A 22,752-nucleotide genomic window follows, 5' to 3' on the forward strand; every position below is an offset into this window, starting at 1 on the left:
TTAGAGTTTACTATATGGATTTCAGAAAAAAAAAATTAAATAGTTTTTTATTTGAAAAAAAAAAAAAACACAGAGACATTTCGTATAGGGCAATTTCCAATGTGATTTTTCCTATGCACCCATGCCTGAATGGTATTATTTAGGGAATAATGTATTACATAAAGTGGTTTTTGTCGATATTTTTACTATGTTAATAATAATATCCTGGGACATTATTCACACACGGCCATCTGATCCCAAACTAAGCAGAGCTTGTGCTATGGAAACCAGACAACTGATATACTTCATATACTACTTTTCTTCTGTAAATACATACTTATATAAATAATTGCACCCAGACTCAGGACAAACAGACATGTTCTTGCACACAAATGTCTCTCCTGGGTGGGAATCGAACCTTCGGCGTGAAAGGCAAGTATCTACCAACCACGCCAACCGGCTCGTCGTATATTTTCTATTTATATAATGAAAACATATACAGTAAAAACTTTGAACTCTCGTTTGTACTTAGTATATAAATGTTAAACAGATGACTCAACAACAAAATATTCAATAAAACATGTGTTAACAAAATTATCATAATAACGGAGTCGTTTTGCAATAAATATTTATAAGCTAGACTTGGAGATGAAAAATAATTTTTGATATATAAAAACAAAAAAAAAAAAAACGAAAATTTATTCGATTACGGTACAATTTAAGGATAGGTATTTTTTTATTTAACGTTTATAAGCTGTCACTTTGTCTTTACTTCATCCATTTTATATAAAATGGCTAGATAAACAATTGTCTATTCCAATCACAGGAGGAGAACACACACAAACAACTCTGACCTTGAATCTACGCGATGTCATTGGTCGATATCTTGAAAAATCTATGGTATTCAAAAATGGCGTTTTGATTGCCGGCGAAGTTGTTTTTCTAAGTATGGAAGTGTATTGTATATGTTGAATCATTTTTGAATCATTGAAAAAAAAAAGCCGAGATGGCCCTGTGGTAAGAACGCGTGAATCTTAACCGATGATCGTGGGTTCAAACCCGGGCAAGCACCACTGAATTTTCATGTGCTTAATTTTTGATTATAATTCATCTCGTGCTTTACGGTGAAGGAAAACATCGTGAGGAAACCTGCATGTGTCTAATTTCACTGAAATTCTGCCACATGTGAATTCTACCAACCCGCATTGGAGCAGCGTGGTGGAATAAGCTCCAAACCTTCTCCTCAAAAAGAGGATAGGAGGCCTTTAGCCCAGCAGTGGGACATTCACAGGCTGTTACGGACGAATCATTTTTAGTGCAAGTAGTAGAGTTAATAGCAAATTCTATGGAATATGTAAATCCAAGGTCTTTTACAGTACAGTAACAGCCTGTTAATGTCCCGCTGGGTTAATTTCAATGAAATTTGACGCATGCAGGTTTCCTCACGACGTTTTCCTTCACCGTCAAGCACGAGATGAATTATAAACACCAATTAAGCACATGAAAATTCAGTGGTGCTTGCCCGGGCTGAACCCACGATCATCGGTTAAGATTCACGCGTTCTAACCACTAGGCCATCTCGGCTTTTTTTTTTGATGAAATCAAATTATTCTTTATTTAAGGGCTCTCTTGAATCGTTATGTCTTGAAATCATTAAGTTACGTTACCTTAATTCCTATGATGCAAAAGGATATAGATATATGTAGTATTGGTGTTAAGGGTTATTACCTCCCTAAAACATATTAGAACACTACAATCCGAGCACACGATAAAAAATATGTACGTCAAACTAATATTTTACAAATATTGTACTAGCAAAGCCTGTCTTTATCCCGTTTGTATATACGCCAGACTTAAAAGAAAACGAAAGTTATTCAGTCAATACGAGCGAATAACAGCTCACAAATCGTTGTGGTCACTGTAAAACATTAAAAACGAGAGTTCGTGTTACGCCCTTAAAAACGCCCACGCTCAAACTCAGAATGAACATAACGATATTCTTGGTAATTATCATTGCAATCGATTGAACGATATTAAAGCGTTGCAGCGCCATTTAGCGCTAAATTATACCAAAGTGACCAGTGTAAGCATTTCCATAAAAATACATCGATATTGTTGTGTTCCTGTTTGAAGGGTGAGTGAGCCAGTGTAATTACAGGCACAAGGGACATAACATCTTAGTTCCCAGTGGCGCATTGTCTATGTAAGCGATGGTTGACATTTCTTACAATGCCAATGTCTAAGGGCGTTGGTGAACACTTACCATCAGGTGGCCCATATGCTCGTCCGCCTTCCTATTCTATAAATTAAAAAAAAAACAGTGTATGTGCCAATTTTTATAGTGATCAAATAAACAGTATCAGCTTATACATATATCATAAACAGTATTAGGGCTATTCTATAAGAACAAACTCGAAGCTCACCGCAGAAAACGGTCGTAAAATGCAGAAAGTTATATGCGACATTGACCATTATAATCATAACATTACAAGAATACACGAATCACAATAGTATATCACAATAAGTAGATTGATTATATTTCAAGGATGATATCAAAAGTAATTTTTATTCAAATAACTTAAAAAAATATGATACTTCTAGTTCGTTTGCTCATGTTTCAAGTCAAAGTGAGTCATATTAGTGACTAAACAATACCTTTCACTTTCAAAGTTTATTACACATTATAAGCTGTTAAAAATCTAAATAACACATAGGCAATATAGATCTATTCTTGATAAATAAAACATGTATTGTGAAGCAGAGATCGCCTAGTGGTTAGGACGCGTTAATCTTAAACGATGATCGTGGGATCAAACCCGGGCAAGCATCACTGAATTTTCATGTTCTTAATTTGCGTTTATAATTCATCTCGTGCTTCACGGTGAAGGAAAACATCGTGAGGAAACCTGCATGTCTAATTTCATTGAAATTATGCCACATGTGTATTCTACCAATTCGCATTGGAGCAGCTTGGTGGAATAAGCTCTAAACCTTCTTCTCAAAAGGGAGAGAAGGCCTTAGCCCAGCTGTGGGACATTAACAGGCTGTTACTGTACATGTCTTGTCATACAAGTTTTTATATTGTAAGATAAATCATTATTAAGGAAACAAGAATTCAGAGTGGAGTAAGTAAAATTGTCATTTGCTTTTGTTATACTATGTCTCATCTCTAACATAGCCCAACCATCATTTTTTCGTTGCCTTATAGCCATTACTTGAATTTTTCTTTCTTTGAAAGTTCTCTATAGATATTTGAGTTCGTGCCTTTTTGGTTTCAACTTATATTTTATTAAATATTAGCCGTGTGCTCGATGGGATATTTAAAGTCTGAGCACCGCATTTTAAACATTGACAATTAATTGCAAACTTCTTTACAAACTTTCATCCCCAATTACACCCTCTTTGGTGATGAATTCAAAGAATATACTTCAACAACTAACCGTCTTTAATTCTATTTAATCATATTTATTATTCTAATTTCGATTATTCTATTTATAATTCTGTCTTTAACCAATGCCTTTATACCAATTTTCATGTTTCTAACATTAGAATTAACGAATTTCTAGTTCTATTTATATAACACAGATAAATTTATATAAGCTATTAAATTACTGTCTTAATAATACACGGTCGTGTATGTAAGGTAATTCACCATCGTTCTTTATACGTGGTAACCACAAACAAATGGAGTGGACAGATACAAAACACTGTCAGAAGAATTGCTGATAATAAAATAAAAGTCACCTAAGTTTATGGCGTTACTGGTTTTTAATCGAACATTTTCTAGTGTTTGTTGCAAGCCAAATTTGCCCCGAACCTCCAGCACGTATTTCCCGATGGGAACTATGTCGTCGGCGAAGAGCATGCTCTCGGTGCCCCATTATGTCCATAGTACAATACGCCCATAATTTTCCATAACAGTCCAGTAATTTAACGCTCAACACGTAAAGCGAGTTTAGTTTTCTGTTACGTTTCTGACCTTAAAATTATATCTCCGATTGTTACATTCAAAAGCTGCGAAACAGGCCATTGTATATTTTACGTTGTTAAATTGAAAGCGATATTGAACCTTATGATTTCGGCGTTAAAGTCCATTTACTAAATTTAATTTACGCAATAGCAACCGTATACGATGGTTACCCGTTATTTGTACAATTGTATTTTGAATTTTAGAAATCCTGTTCGCTATGGTTTCATTGTATAAATACTTCTTTGAAAATGAAATAACATTATATGGAAATACTGTTATAAAAAATATTTTTACGAAGATAAGAGATAAAACGATATGCATATATAAAAAAAATATTGTAACACAAGGCTGCACGGTGCAATACTTTTGCTTTCTCCAAAAAGCAACGAATAAATAAATTTGAACTAGTACAATGGCGGTATCTTATTTAGTACAAACACGTAAACATTGACAATTGCAAATTACCACAAATTATCGTCTCAGGGATCTTTTAGATATAACGTATGTATTGTTACATAAAAAGAGTCATTATGCGTTAAAATCGTTTGCTATATATTTTATTACCTCACAAATTACTGTAGGTATCACGAAATGTGAGGTGACATTGACGTTTTTTTTTTAAATTACGTCTAGTAAAGGTACAAATCTTTTTCAAATAGTTTTTACCTGAATTGTCATTACCACAGAATAAAAAAGATTATGGAATGACAACGCTTAAAATATAAAAGAGATATACTTTAGTTGAACAAAAATCAATTCAAATAAATAAAACTATTTAAAAAAATAACAGAAAAATAAAAAATAAACATTTTAAGTATCATCATCCTAATTTTTCTCATCCATAATGGTATTATTTATGGTCACCAGTGTTTTTTATTCCATCGGACTTTATCTGTAGTTATTTCGCTAGTTGACGGAATGATTGTGGCTTTAAACCGCAGTACCAACTCAAAAGCCACGAGGGAAAAAAAAACAATCCTTTGTCCTCCTTTAAAAAGTCAGTATTCCTTTTTTGACATTAAAATTAAATGAAATCAAATGTATTTTATTCTAGAAAACTTAAAAATAAAGCGTTTTTGAATGATCAATACTTTTACTCTACCACCGAAAGAAACAAGCGAGAAAAAAGATGAAGAAAACCGCATAATCTTTCTATTAAAAAATAAATCATATTTACATTAAGATAAGTACTAACGATTAACATTTCCGCGCTGGAACTCGAGCTGAATTCCAAGCATCTATATCAAAAAAGTATTTAGTCAAATCCCATTAATTTTTTTTTAATCTAATATGCTGATAACAGATACCATTTCCAGATACAATTTAATGTTCTGCGTTTGATCGTACATATCAACAATGAATGACAGTATGAATGGTGACCACTACAAATGTGTATTTATAGCCAGTCCCATAATCGTCCGTCCCGCCAGTGCCAGGGTACGAATTTAGCTCGATTAGACTAAATTGATCTGGATGTTGGTCAACGGTCCTCGAAAGGTTCTAAGACAAGTTTGAAGGGAATAAGGTCGAACCGATAATAGGTGGGGACCGAATTGTAACGGACTATACCCTGTACAAGTTAGCTTGATCTTTTTGACAGACGAGCTAGTGATGAGAAACAGAAAATATCCATAAATAGTAGTCCAAAAAATAACGTTTTAAAATACTTGTAACTGTGACGAGATGATGGGTTTATTATGTGTGAAATTCTTTATTGCACTAGACATATAAAACATTGGGTAGATAAGCGACGGTGGGTCAATATTCATAATAAATACCTATTTAATATTACAGGGTTATTTTTGGACCTCCCGCGCAAATTTAAATAGGTGGTTCAGACCATGAAAGTAAACAACTTTCCGAAATAAACGGGGGCGATTTTTTTTGTCACTTTTCGTAATTCAAATTAGAATTCAATTTTTTTTTACCTAATTTTTCTAAAAAGAGTATATTTTTTATAAAAAGAGTTATACCAACTAAAGAGACCCTAACCAAAAGGACCCCCCCCCCCCCGTTCGTAACAATAACTTAACAATGATCTTTAATAATGATTTTTTGTAAGCGATATTTGTAACAGTTACTGCCTGTTATTCGTGTCCCATACATCCGACCGATGTAACATTGTACAAGCGTCTATTATTTTCAGTGTTCCTATTTAAATTTTATTTTGAAGCAATAAAAAGTCTTAAAATTTTCGGATAACGCTTGAATCTTTAGGGACTTTTGTGTTATATGTATTTTTTTTAATATTTTTACAAATGTTTAAAATCATTAAATTAAGAAAATAATATGATCATTTTGTCATTGCAAAGTAATGTCGATCAAAAAAAATTTACATCTGTCAAAAAGATCAAGCTAACTTTTACAGGGCACAATAGTTACTAATACCTTGCCCTTATTCTCGGAGTATTATTAGTATTTACAGCATAAATGTATATCCTATTCCAATCACAAGAGGACTCAATCCAAATAAAACAACTTTGACTCCGAATTGAATCGATACCATCGGTCGAGATCTAGAATAATCTATGATATTCACTATGGATTCGGGGAAAAAATGCGTTTTCAATGCCCGCGAAATTGTAATCGGAACTTCGAAAGTTAAATTAATGTGGTTATAATAAGTTAAGTGGAATAGTGTCGTATTATAAATAAAGGTTAATTAATCGAGAACTGTTTGTAGTGCATAATACAGCAGGTCAATCAGCAAATCGCATGCAATTTGTAAATTTACGATTTGTTTACCTTTACTCCTACTCCGATTGGAATAAGGTATAGTGAGATGCTATGCTATAAGCCGAGATGGCCTAGTGATAAGAACGCGTGAATCTTAACCGATGATCGTGGGTTCAGCGTAGGGCGCCCTCCAGCCAGGTGGACCGACGACCTTAAGAAGGTGGCGGGCACCAAATGGATGCGGAAGGCGGAGGACAGGGAGCTTTGGCGCACCTTGGGAGAGGCCTATGTTCAGCAGTGGACAACGATTGGCTGTTGATTGATTGATTGATCGTGGGTTCAAACCCGGGCAAGTACCACTGAATTTTCATGTGCTTAATTTGTGATTATAATTCATCTCGTGCTTGACGGTGAAGGAAAACATCGTGAGGAAACCTGCATGTGTCTAATTTCACTGAAATTCTGCCACATGTGTATTCCACCAACCCGCATTTGAGCAGCGTGGTGGAATAAGCTCCAAACCTTCTCCTCAAAAAGAGGTGCGGAGGCCTTTAGCCCAGCAGTGGGACATTCACGGGCTGTTACGGTACGGTTACGGAGATGTTAAGAACATGATATAAAGATATTGGGCTTTGCTGTGAAGTAATTTTCCGTAGCATCTTGTGTTTGTTTGGCTTGTATTGATCCTCCGGCTAAACTTTCTCAGTCCAGATTGCCATCCCGTCGGATTATGTGTGCGAGATTAGAGTGCACTTGTGTTTGCGAACACACTTATGTGCGTTACAAATCAGTTACAAAATGGCTGTCCGGTCGAAATGAATCTAGAGGATTATAATATTGTTTATACATAACTTATTTTTACTTTAATCTGTATATATTATGTATATGATATGAAATCCTAAATGTTCTATCTAGGTTTGGTTATTTTACAGTATAATATTTGATTGAATTTATTTTTTATTTTTAACAAACACTGGGTAAGTTGGTTAATATTATTTATTACATCTCGAAAAATGTAATCAGACTTGACTTGATTTATACCAGTCCACTAAATTAAATATTAGCATTATAATTTTAATGTTTAAGAAATATTATAAATAAAAATATTTGTAATATGGTAACACTGCATCCATAGAATATATCAAGAAACGTAAGATTTGGAACAGCAGTTTTATATAGTTAACTTGGGGTTGTGGTTGAATCACGATAATCACAAACCTCAATGATATTACGTAGTACTTTTTGATTTCTTAAGATTTGAATGGTTACACAAATCGTTCAAATCGATGTAAATATTTATGTTCAGAAAATTTTCAGCGTTTGTAACTTTTTTCCTATCTTACTTGTAAAATGTCGTAAGTCGACTTACGGTGATGCGCTATTTTGATGCGTGTTTCCTTTAAATGCTACAATTATTATGATCAATGTCGCATATCAGTGACATTTGAGTATCGACCGGTGAGTTCTGAGTTCGTTCTTTAATACAGTAGAGTTTCTGTAAGTCGAACTTGAACGGAGACACCAAGAAATTCGAGTTACAGATTTTTCGACTTATAGAGGACTTCGACTTAAGCGCATTTTGTCAGGATATGTTCGACTTTTAGAGGTTAAGTTTTACTCCAACTAATTTTGAGTTATCATTTCATAGAATGGGTTAATTGCACACAAATTTATTTTTTCGAGTTTTAGAGGGAAAATATGTACTAAATGTACTTGTAGGGAATCACTAATTATTTCGACTCATAGAGGGGTCAGATTTCGAGCAACGGAGGTTTTGGGGCTTGAAGGAAAGGAAACACAACATTATTTCGAGTTTGAGAGGTTTTCGACTTATCGAGGTGCTACTGTAATAGGTTTGTTGAGTACAATATATTTTTGTTGTAACAGCCTACTTAAATAAAGATTATTTTCTGTCTTACATAATGTGTTTAATATTGTACCGTGAACTTGTAAATGTAAACAGTTTTGTATGTTTCTAGCACCGGTAATGCTGCCAAGGCCAGTAGGGCTAATACGTAATTATAAGCATTTAATAGTTTAATACGCTTTAATTAACTTGAAATGTAGATACATGGTCTAATGATGGAAATGGATTCTTGCATTTTAATTTTCACGCACTGCATGAATGAGATAGTTGCTACGTATTGGGAACCAATGACAATATAATCCTAGTATTTGTTTCTTTTTTTTTATTAAATCCGACAAGGCTGAAGAACAATTTTAATATGCCATTATCACAGAGTTTTAAATTATATATTAAAAAATATTTTATTATTTTATTTATGAAAATATTTATCTGTGGCATTGTGATTAAAATGAAATGCAAATATTTTCTCACGTATTTAATTTATCAGCGCACACAATGGCGTCATATTCACATAACGCTTATTTTTTATCTATGAAACGGATCTTGTTTGCGTTTGCTAATATTGATGTTACAGCGTTATCATTATGGGTTCTTTTATATTTATTTAATAATATTTTTTATTATTTAATATCCAGTTATATTACAAACATCGCGAATAAAATTATTTTTATTATTTTTACTTATTTTTGTTTTTATAATTATTGAGTGCAGATTAGCTGTTTGGTGGTAGGATATGTGGTGAGTATCATCTCATATTCTACCGCCAAACAGCAATACTTAGTATTTTTGTACTCGGGTTTGAATGGTGAGTGAAACAGTGTAACTACAGGCACAAGTGTAAGGAATGGTTAATATTTCTGACAGCGCCAACAACTATGGTCTGTGGTGACCACTTACCACAGAGTGGTTAAATTACGCGTCCGCCTTTGTATAATATATAAACACATATGTGCGGGTTTCAAAAGATTGAACGACGATTGGAGATGTCAAATTAAATAAGAATAAATATGAAAATTTTCAAGTGACGTCACACGGTACAATGACATACTTGAAAGTAAACTTTAACCAACATGATTTAATATTTACTTAAAATTAATTTTATCGTACTTCACTATATAAATAAATAACATATATAGTAAGATTGACTGCCTCGTTGGTCTAGTGGCTTGATGTCCTTACATCAAGCCACTAGATCAATGGCCCCAGACCCGGAGGCCTGGGTTCAATTCCCAAGTCGGGCCAATTAAATGTTATTGGGTTTATCTGTCAGAAAATTCTCAATAACAGCCCGGAGTCTGGAAGTTGGAAGTGTGTACACTCCCGACCCTCGGAAAGCACATAAAGCCGTTGGTCCTGCACCTAAACTCTTTCTGGTCGTGTCGGATTGCCGTCCCATCGGATTATGAGAGTTAGGGAATAGATGCACCTGTGTTTGCGCATACACTTGTGCACTATAATATCTCCTGCGCAGTTGGCTAAACTCTCTTGAGATTGGCCGCCGTGGCCGAAATCGGTCTGGAGGATATTATTTATTATTGGTAAGATTTATAAGTCATTCAACAAAATTTTGGGATAGAAAACCTACATCAGAAACTATTCTCCCACACGTAACATATAGAAACGTTGTACTCAAATTTAAGTTTAACAGAAGCTTTACTTAAAAATATTCACGTAATTTACGAATATAAGATTTCATTTGAGTAATACTATTTTTAATATTTATTTGTAACATTTAGATGCATCCTCCTTGGTTGCATAAACTCTGACTACAATAGTTAAATGAATATTCTTTATTAAAAGCACTTAAATATAATTACAAATAATTCTGTAATTATAAAAGTGGAGAAGAAATATTTTAAGCATTTCTGTTTGTTTCAAAACTGAATTAATGTCGAGGTTAAATGTACTAATTAAGTTATATCAAGATTATTATAACTTTAATTATAATTGAAGGCTTAAAGAAATACTTTTTAAATGCCTAATATAAATAGCAATATGAAGATACGACGTTTTGCTTCGGATGTAACTAACAATTAATTGTACTTTACTGGTGGTAGGGCTTTGTGCAAGCTCGTCTGGGTAGGTACCACCCACTCATCAGATATTCTACCGCAAAACAGCAATACTTGATATTGTTGTGTTCCGGTTTGAAGGGTGAGTGAGCCAGTGTAATTACAGGCACAAGGGACATAAAATCTTAGTTCCCAAGGTTGGTGGCGCATTGGATATGTAAGCGATGGTTGACATTTCTTACAATGCCAATGTCTAAGAGCGTTGGTGACCACTTACCATCAGGTGGCCCATATGCTCGTCCGCCTTCCTATTCTATAAAAAAAAAAAAAACTAATTTTCAACATGGATAATTCCGTTTTTTAAATATATTTTTTATTTATAATTACTATTAAGTCCATGTCATGTGAAGAATCTTCGTCGTCCAAAACGTAAATGAATATTATAATAAAACTAGCTGAAGTAAAACTTAGTTAAATGTCTATATATTACTAGTAGTAGTAGTAAAAGCCGAGATGGCCCAGTGGTTCGAACGTGTGAATCTTAACCGATGATCGTGGGTTCAAACCCGAGCAAGCACCACTGAATTTTCATGTGCTTATTTTGTGTTTATAATTCATCTCGTGCTCGACGGTGAAGGAAAACATCGTGAGGAAACCTGCATGTGTCTAATTTCATTGAAGTCGTACCACATGTGTATTCTACCAATCCGCATTGGAGCAGCGTGGTGGAATAAGCTCCAAAGCTTCTCCTCAAAAGGGAGAGGAGGCCTTAGCCAAGCATTAAATTAATGTCCCACACATTAACAGGCTGTTACTGTTACTGTTACTGTACTAGTTATCGCGTTTTAGCGAGGGGGGCAGATGTTAGGTATAGTCTGTGTCCACCCTCGGCGTTCAAGTTTGCTTCATACCAAATTTCATCAAAATCGTTTAAGCGGTGTGCACGTGAAAGCTTAACACACAGACTTTCACATTTATAATATTAGTATATAGATATATAATGTTTTCTTATACCAGCCGTTTATATCATACAGCAATGCTCGGATTTCCATGCAACTAATGAACTTGTTTGCTGTCGTCTTTTAGGTTTTTATATATTATATAACATGGCGATAAAATTGTCTGGGAACAGCACTAAATTGCCACACAAATTCACTTAGAAAGTTTTTTTTTTTATTATATTAGGCGATGAGCTTGGCAGCATTATTTGTATAATTAATAGAAAATTTTAATCTGCAATTTAATTGTCATTTCTAATCTGTTAAAGGTCAATTGCAACAAGATGGCGGTTGGCGCGAAAATAGCGAACCGTTTGAGGTTAAAAGTGAAAGAAATCACGCCTTCCATTGTTATTACAATGGGAACTGTCGTGTACTTAAACTCGAGGTAAACGGCCTGCTGTTAGTGATAAAAATTAAGACGTTCTAGACGTTTCTAGACGGTATTGCTAGAAAAAAATCGTTTAAATAATTACTTATAGTCAAATATATTATATTACTTCTTTTTAATGTTAACAAAGAGTATAATAAGTATATTGTTTGTATTATTCTCAGTAAATAAACACAAAAAGTGTTTATTTGTTATATAAACATTTATATTATTTTTAATTCGTATGTATGTACGTTGTATGAGTGCAAATATATAATTATAAGTGTCCATTTTGCAAATTAACACATCTATAGCTGACATCAACGCAGCAATTAATCATTAAGTGAATAATGACGGGCTGTATTAAAAATATTTAATTATTGAGGAAAAATTTAGCATGAGTAAAGATACAAGTTAAATATTTAAAATGAATATTAAAAATTGAAACATTGTTTTATGAAGTAAAAGTTTAAACAATGCCAACCTTCAGAGTAAGAGGGGAATTAATAGGATATCCTGAAGGTTGTTGCAGGCAACACTGACGATATGTCAGAATCGTGAACACAATCTGATAGCATCGTCAGTATCGTGTCTGAGTTATTAAAATAGATTTGAAAATAGAATTTATTCAATTTTGATTTTTTTTTTCTTGTTATAGTTCGTGATAGAAAAAATATTTTATTTATCTGTATTTCGAAATGCTATCATAAATAAAACTTGAGTAATATAAAATATGGTCATTATAGATGCTAATCAGTGTTTGAGCGATTTTCTTGTTTTGAATAAAATTAAACATTGTTTGTTCAAAAATATTATACATTTTTCATACAGATAGCCCTTATTTACCCTCCACAAGATAATCAAAAACATCCTTGCAAGAAAAGAATTGTTACCAAGATGTTTTTATGATAATTACGTATTATTTACAAAACAGTTGCATTTTTTAAATCACGGTGTAATTTTAATGTTTTACAATAAAGCCTTAGGTTACTAACTATAATAAAAAGGTTATTGATTCGTAAAACATTTTTTCAGTGTCACCTTATGACATAACAAATTATTGATTATGTATTACAAATACATATCTTACTACCTTGACAAAACGGTCGATTTTCGCGTAACATTATTTACACATGTGACGTTATTGTAATGTATAATTATGAAATTGATGTTTATTTTTATAGTTAGCATTGTTTTGTCGCGTTAGCGAATATATGGCCTAGACATAGTTTGATGCCAGTAATATAAACGCATCGTTTATATACCTACCGACATCTTATATAGTTTTTAGCTATTTTAGTCGAGTTTTAAATTGAGACTGTATAACTACGAGCGGTGATGCTAATGCCGTCTATGCACCTTTATTTTGTATTTTTCTTTAATTTATTTCTGTCATTATTTTAATTTTAGTTATTGGAGTGCAATTAAGAATATATAAATAGATTTTTGCAACAATTAACGTGCAAGTGTAAGATTTATATTTTGATTAAAGAAGGCCGAATGTTGCTAATTTATAAACAGTTTTTAAGATGATAATTTTTTTTTTCATAAATATGAATTCTATCTAAAATAATATTTTATTTAAAATATATTCGCATATGATATAAGCCCTACATAATTGTAAACTATTGTATCATATTTGTAAATATAAGATTTAAGACAATAATATATGGTTTATAACGATTTTAGAGATATTTCAATAAAGCGTCCACAGATTATTAATTATCTATCTTTTTTACTACGTCCAAAAATATAAAAGATTAAAGAAACTTGTGTTTTTTGTAATAAGTAAGAAAAAACTGTCCTTCAAAGAGCAAACCTCATATTAATTTTAATGATAACTCATTACCGTTGGTAGAAAAATAAACGTTTTTCTCGTACAATAATTAAGAGTGTATTACTATTTATGGAAATATACAACGTCATAGGTATTTCCGTTTGGCAAATGAAAATTAACTAAAGCGTCCACGTTAAATAGCATCAATTTAATTCAGAGAATTGTTTACGAAGAACACAAAATGTAAATTATGATTGAGATTTTTCTGGTATTCAATTACAATAAGCAATTAATTTTTCGTATGGCAACATTATGTTTAGAAAAAATATCAGTCGAGGTTACCGTTAAATGAACTTAAGGAAAATCAGATTTAGTTATCACAACTACCGTGCTACTTTAATAATTTACTTCATTACTCGCTTGTGAAATATTGACAACCGACTTATGATGATATACTATTTTGATGCGTGTATTCTTATAATGTTATGATTATAATGGTCAATGTCGCATATCACTATCTGACACTTCACGACCGTTTACTGCGGTGAGTTTCGAATTTGTTACAGAATAGCCCTAATGCATTTGGTATCAGAATAAATTATTACAGTTAGGTATCCTACAATCCGCAAGATCTAAGGAATAACAGCGGCGTTATGAACAAGTCGTATCTAGCTGCCTTAGGCAAATATCACTCGATTTAAGTCGAAGCGATTTCTATCGTTTCTCTCTCAACAATCTTTGATCACGTGACAGATTAAATACTTATTTTATAACTTATAAATGTTGTGTCGAGTTCGTTAATTATGACCCTCAAATAAGGACAGAAATCTGAATAAAATTATATTTTTAAACAAATAAATTCAAATATAACAGTTGTTATAAATTAAAAACAAATAACAACAATCACACCCTTGCCTATTAAAAATAAAAAGAGTTCGAAAATTAAATTTATGATATCGATATTAACCAAGGAGGTTTTTATGTTATAAAAAGTAAAGATTTTCATGAGTAGTATTGTACATAGTCCGGCACCAATCAAAAGATATCAACTAGAAATTCTAGACCTACTTTCTAGTAAGGGCGTCTAAGTGGATCAGTTGAAAACTAGAGATTTCTTTCACTTTTTGCCTATCTATGGCGGAAAGAAGGGGAATAATGTATTAACCTTACATTTATTATTATTTATTTCATCCAACCATCCGTTCAATTATTAAATCGAAATATATTTTATTCAAATTGGTTTTAATTACTTTAACGAGTATTATTCAAACGTAAAGCTTCCTAACTTGTTGATGTAGATAGATTCAACCGAGAAAAGCCGTCAGAAAACTGAATACATTAATTTTTTTTCACATATATGTATAATTACATTTAAAGCTTTTTTACAATAATAAGATGATAGTTCAGTTAAAGTGATTGGTATGGCGGATAATTACTGCCATATTGCCATATTAAAAAATGAATATTTTAAATTTTAGTTTTTGAATTAATTTGATTCGTATTATGAAACCGTTTCGTTTCTATTATAATGTATCCTTGTATAATATACGCCTTTCTTGTGTATCTCCAAGGTTGGCTGGAATATAATAATACTAAAAACAACGAAACCTGTCTTCAAACACATGTGTAACTTGTATGTATTACACATATATTATATACATGAGGATTATTAACAATGACGAGTAAATATATTCATATGCTTGGGCTTTGTGCAAGCCACCAACGCGAAGTGGTCACCAACGCCCATAAACATTGCCATTGTAAGAAATGTTAACCATCGCCTACATCGCCAATGCACCACTGGTATCAAAATGAGCTTCCACAAAGCCCTACCATCAGTAAAACCACCACCGTCTGGGTAGGTACCAAACATTCATCATATATTCTACCGCCAAAAAATACTTAGCAATGTTGTGTTCGGTTGAAAGGGTTAGTTAGCTAGTGTTATAGGCACAAGAGACATCTTAGTTCCCAAAGTTGGTGGCGCATTCGCGATGTGAGGTCAATATTTCTTTCCGTTTGCCTACCAATATGTATATGTCATATAATATAAAATATTACAGATATAACTACTTCACGAATCACGACTGCGTAAAATAGAAAGCAGTAAATGCTAACAATATTACTCTGTTGAATCGCAAATCCCGTTATCTGATTAAAAATGATCTACCTCTTAGGGATGGATTTTAAAAAATTATGTAAATTAATTACTAAAATTTCATGTGAACGAAAACGTCATGAAGATTACAAGTGCCGGATTACATGCTTGTGCCTTGTATTGGAGTATCGTGCTGGAATCCGGCTCAGCTCTCTCCTCAAAATGAGGAAAGCTCAGCGGTGGAATATTAGCGGCCTTGCAATCTTCGAGTTTATCCGACTGAACCGTCCACAGATTTTTTTGGATCAACAAATAAATACGACATTATATTTATTTTGATTAATCACAATACGTCGCTCTGAAAACTCACTAATATTTTTTTTTAATTCCGCGACCTTCTTGCAGCCGCATGTGATAAGTGTTTGCGTAAAAATATTATTTTTTTTCCCATTGATAAGATTTCACGATTAAAAACTTCTTAAATATATATTTATAAATAAAGAAGCTGGTTATTGTTTTTTAATTATCTATTATCGTCTTTTTTTATCAGAAATACGTGTTTATATCCAATAGCTAAGGTTATAAAGGCACGAAAATTAATTTCAATTAAAATCCATTGAATCTGCATGGATATTTATTTGTTAATACGGCATTCGGCTGAATACAAATTGAATTATTTTAGTTGAGTTATATATAAGCGTCGTATATAACACCTTATATTATATTTTACCTATTGCCGAAAATATCTACTCGTGTTTACCTGAAACAAAAAATATATAATTATTAAAATTTGTCTAATTAACATCAAAAATATATTACAAATTTTAATATTTAGATTAATATAAAATAAAAATATATACTATTTATTAATAATTTAATTACGTTTAACGAATCTTAAATAAATACATTTTGACATATTGCCTGTCAGTCATTCATTTCTTTAAGACGACGAGAATTATACTCTTGAAAAGCATCTTTTACCGTACTTAACTGATGATTTCTGTGGGTAGGTAACAGCCACTCAACAGTATATTTACCATCAAACGTTATTATAGTCAAAGCCATAATATATTGTTATGTTATGGAGCTCATTGACGCAATGCATTCTTAAGTGCCAATGTCTAGGCAGAGCACTGACCATCAGGCTGTATAAAGGTCAACCTTTTTCAAAATATTATTAAAAAATATATATTTATATTCTGTATTCTTAATTCAAGTTACACGTGTATGAACGTAACTTTGTACGATGTTAATTTCTTAACATAATAATGTCCGCCGTGTCATCGTTGCGTTTAAAAACCGGTTACAAGCATGCGCACTGTTCATTATTTATTGAATCATTTTCATTCAAGTTAAATAATATTAATCTATTTTTAATTAATTAATTGTGAAAAACAAAGCCCTACCACCAGTAAATATTCGCCATTCGGCTGAATACCGCGCATTGTTTACATTATATAGATAATATATATATTAGTATTCAGCCGAATGGCGAATATTTACTGGTGGTAGGGCTTTGTGCAAGCTCGTCTTGGTAGATACCACCCACTCATCAGATATTCTACCGCAAAACAGCAGTACTTGGTATTGTTGTGTTCCGGTTTGAAGGGTGAGTGAGCCAGTGTAATTACAGGCACAAGGCACATAACATATTAGTTCCCAAGGTTGTCGGCGCATTGGTCATGTAAGCGATGGTTAACATTTCTTACAATGCCAATGTCTATGGGCGTTGGTGACCACTTACCATCAGGTGGCCCATATGCTCATCCGCCTTCCTATTCTATAAAAAAAAAATTCAACCTTTTTGTATACCTATGACGTAAATGGCTATGTAATGACGTTATTGGAAAGCAAATTAAATATTGTTTATATATATATTTAAAAATAGTTAATATATGATATATTCATAATTAATAAAATATGTAAGCATTGAATAGCAAAAATAGTTATTACTACTTAAGTTTTAATTAAAATTTATTTAAGATTGTAGTTTTTAATTTAACCTCAGTTTAACAAGTTTAAAGACGAAGCGATTGCAACTCGACCTTAGTAAGCTGTCAAGGTGAAAACAGGCGACGATTTGTCGAAATTATACAGAAAATCAATTGGCTGATATATACATATATTTCGATGATATTATGCGTTAAAATAAATTAATGTATAATATATCTTAATAATATTTTTATTTTATTTGCATAGCTCGCTAAAAACGTAAATATCACATTTTAAAATATCATTTTAGTTCACCGTTATTGTAATAGATATATATGTGTATATATATATATATATAAGATTATTATTGTCAATTTATGTTATCAAGAGACCCATTTTCAGTTTGCAACAGACGCAGTGATTTGCGTATGAATTAATACATTGCGAAACGAACGTTGAACTTTATGTAAATCATCTTGGATCAGCTGTGCTATTTCCGCCATTATTATTTTTATATGTTCTTTTTTTAAATCATGAAAAAAAGATAAAAATTGATTTGTTGGTCTACGATAAAGTACTTTTATGTTATTAATCATTAGCTGGTGACAGTTTATTTAATTTTTATTATTGTTCTTAATTACTGAGAAACTATTTGAAAATGGAACAGAGTTGATCTTGAAAAGAGAACAATAAATTCAATTCGATGATACAAAACGATAATGTCTTTGCATAATTATAATGCTGCCCATACACGATAGGAACTTCCGCATTATATACAAGTTTATTCACATGTGTGGGTTTGGATTAACAAAGAACTTCTCGGTTAGATAACAAAGAGTTTTTGCGCATAAAGCGGTTGACAGACTGCGCATACTAAGGCATATTGTACTGTTATTGTTTATTTTACCGTTTGTTGTTTAAATATACTACATTTGTATTTGTTGTATTTTATTTAACTTAGTTTATTTTTTTATTGACATCGTAGAAAATAAAACAAAGCAATATAAATAAGGCTGTATAGTGCAATACCTCTGTCATTTAAATTTAAAAAAGATTTCGTTCTTTAATTTTTATTTTATTGACCATGTTATCTATGAAATATGACCAAATAATTATTAGTAATTTGATGTGAACATTCAAATTAACTAAATTATTACAAAAATAATTATTAATATATTAATTATTGTATACAGTTCTTTTGTAAGATTGCGTAACATCGAGACAACGCTATTGTTAATTATTATTGTACAGACAAGTTATGCAAGTTGATTGTGTACATTCGATATTTGTAAGAAACAATTATCAAACAAATGAGATTTCAATTAATTTATTTAATATAATATTTCTTTAATTGCAACAAGACTTAAAAATATAAATCTACTAGTACAAAAAATATAAGCAGATCGCAAAAAAGGCATTATAGAACTATACGTTACCCCTTCACTTCGATGGATAATATTTAATGATTAAAAAAATAGCATATTCCGTGCAATGAGAGACTTTATGGCTATTCATCATCAAAAAACATCTTAAATACAACCATACGAATTTATAATATAAGAAATATGATAACGCAATATTGACAACTGAAAAAAGCACGTTCATATTTTGAAAATGCACGTTCAGAAATTAAATAATCCAAGAATCACTTACATAGGGATATAATAAGGTAAATATAATGGATGAATGAGATAAAAAATGAAACAGAAGATATGATTATTACTTTATCGCTAAGCTTCTATAACCGGATTAAAATGAAATGGTAATTAAAATATAGCCTTTTAGAAATTGGCTGTAAATATGTGATTAAGGAAATGTTAACGTAATATAATCAAATATTACTCGTGTGCTGTTGGGTAAAATTTATCATGAAGCAACTTTTCTTAAATGTTAGACTTTTGCAATAACGGCTTCGGTACTTTTTACGCATTTTTTTTCTTGGCGTCTGGCTAGTTGAGCGCAAATTATTCTGCCTATGTCACATATACAAAAACATTATTTTGTCGAAACGAGGAATTAGATTATCGTTCACAATTAAAAATATCTCACACAAACTTTCATTTTTAACGTGTAATTTTACAAAAAGGTTTTGTTTTTACGAACCGGTTGTAGATATTTGACACTCAACAATGTGTTTTTATTGACATAAAAAAAATCAACTTAAAAAGATAATAATAAACTATCTTTATTTAAAAGATTAAAGTTTTTTTAATATTTTGCATTTAGAAAATATAAACGACATGGATTTACGCCTTGTTAAACTAGCTGCCTAAACTGATTTCTATTTCTACAACGGGTAAAATTCATATAAAAATAACGGCCTAAGTTGAAATTTCAAAATTTCTTTCTTAACGGATACCAACGTGTCATAAGTTAAATAAAGTTGGTTAGAAATAAACGTAAGAAAATTAATTTTAGGCTTTTAGACTCATTTAGAGTCAACAAACGAATCAAGTATTGGATAAACTGTTTATTTTAATAATATCAAAATATAAATAAATATTATGAACGACCTACTTAAAATGGCCGATTTATTTTGTTTGATAATTTCGCGCTTAAAGTTCAAATGCGGTTATCGCGTTACGATAATTGGGTCACGATTTAAACTCTATCATTTAAAACAGGAAAAAGTTATGAATATATTTTATAATCTATGAACTGATTAACAGGAAAACGTCTTGCTTTTTTTACGCCACAAACGTAGAAAGATGAATAGTTTAGCTCGGCTGATTAATAATTTTAAACCTGATTAAAAAAAAATAACTGACAAATACGGCTTATTACTCGATAAAATACAGCATTTATTTGTTTTATTATATGCAGAATAAAATTAATAAATTTAATTGTATTTAATAAACATACATATGTAAATAGTAACAACTGCTTTTCTCGTCAGTTATCGATAGAATCTACATTTCAAAATGGCGGTAGTTTTACATTTATTTCAATACTTTTATACGATTCAAAATATACTGTTATGATTCCATTTTAATAAAAAACACTCAAAAAAAATTTTGAATGAAGAAATTCTTAATTTTTGTTCATCAGAAAACGATAATTATGAACTTCAAGCGCGCTTCCGGTATAGAAATATTCTCCTAAACATAATTCCAATTGAAATTAATGAGTCGTAATTAAAAACAAACATTTAAAAGTTCAAATTTATAATAACAAAGTGATGAAAACGTATAAATAATACATAACGACGTATTTTATTTCATTCTACTGATAAAAATATATTTATTGTAATATAACATCGTTCATTGACTTTTTTGTAAAAAGTCACAATTTTGCTGATATTAAAAAAATGCGAAAGTTTATTTGTCTGAATAGATCCTTAATCCTCGAAAGACTAGATTGAATTCCTTTAGTCAATATTGGTATGGGTAGATTTTGTACATGATAAATAGGATAAGATTTTGGCGGGAAAACTTGATGACATCCACACGTCAACGTCACGTTTAATAAGTCAAAATGTCACCATTGCTCCTCCTAAAAATAATACCCGTATGGGGATCGTGACGTTTTAGGGAATAGGGGTTAATAATCTTCCATAGAACGTGGATGTAGTGAACAAGTGCTTGCACAAACACAGGTTCACTCTATTACATCACTATAAACCCATGGGACGGCAATTATACACGACCGGAAAGAGTTCAGGCGCATAATCAGCGCTTTACCTGCGTTCCAAGACACAGGTGTGTAAACACTGACAACTTCGAGCTCCGAGCTGCTACAGAGAATATTTCAACAGCAAACTCAATATCTTTTTTATTGGACTACTTGTCTGCCTTTTATTTTATTTATATAAATTCTTTTTTCCTTCCCGAATGTGCTGGAAATATTTTTTTTTTATTAATTAGATAGCTACGTCTATCTAGGATGAGCAAATGTGCCACCTAATAGTAAGTGGTCATCACCGCCTATAAACATTGGCATATTCGCTTGCTTACAGTTAATTCTCTTTTGACATATTGCTTTTGTCTCTGGTACGTTTAATATAGTGCAAAATAAATAAATAAAACCAATACATCCTTCATTCTACAACAGGAAATATGTCTCGTCCCGTACAATTTCCTCGCCTACGTAACGTATGTACCCTTATCAATATAGTACTGAGTTTAATTTGATATCGGTCATAAATAAAATAATAACTGTCTATGCTGTCAACCGTTGACATTCTTTTATTAATTAGGTAAGATTACGGTTAAACGGGTCGTCTGATACGTGGACTCTAAAAAAATGTTACCCATTTCTTCAACCGCCAATGCGCTACCAACCTTGAGAACGATGTTATGTCTCTTGTGCCTGTTGCAATGTCACTCAACTTCAAATCGGAACATAACTATACTAAAGTATTGTAGTTTAATGGTAGAATATCTGATGAGTGGATTTATCTAAAATACACGCAACGTATAGAATATCACCATAAGTTATTATACCGCCATATGATATCTTCGGTAGGCAACAATAAAAATAACAAAAAAGGTTTAAGGAAAAAGTTTGTATGTAGTTGATTTAACTGGCTGTATAGTGTATTACAAATAAACATCAGCTATTTCTAAAGTCATAAGATTAATTAATGAGCCATTGAAAGTAATAATGAATAGTAACGAGATAATTTAATAATTTTATTACAAAAAATATTGTAACCTTTACATTGTATCTTTAATACCTACATCTTTTTAACAGCCAGTGGCTAGATCTTATTTGAATATTTTTTTAAAAATAGTTATACAATTTTTTGTCTTTACATATTATGGAAACTTCTAGAATACTCATACATATGTATGCGCGGAATTAACCTAAAATCCGTAGTTTGTTTTTGTGTAAATAAAATAATATAAAAACGATTTAAATATTGCGATTTAAAATACTTATTGTGTTCATGATACGAATTTATATATTTTGATGAATAATGAAATATGACTTGTTAATTAGCTTCGTCGTTATCATACAGTTAATCTGACATTGAAAACTACCGCCATTTTTCTTGTCAATTTTTTTAAAATAAATCTTTCTAAGTCCATATATTAACAGTTCAATTATAACATCTTATTATTAATATAAATT

At 31.5% G+C, this 22,752-nt stretch overlaps 1 protein-coding gene across 3 annotated transcripts in view; it reads right to left on the reverse strand.

Moving 5' to 3' along the window:
- The window catches only part of LOC126779075 (PTB domain-containing adapter protein ced-6), a 72,056-nt gene that overhangs the window by 31,522 nt on the left and 17,782 nt on the right, over positions 1-22,752 (reverse strand). The window lies entirely within an intron of this gene.

This window comes from Nymphalis io, chromosome 28, assembly GCF_905147045.1.
Source record: "Nymphalis io chromosome 28, ilAglIoxx1.1, whole genome shotgun sequence".
In the NCBI taxonomy this organism is placed as follows: domain Eukaryota; kingdom Metazoa; phylum Arthropoda; class Insecta; order Lepidoptera; family Nymphalidae; genus Nymphalis; species Nymphalis io.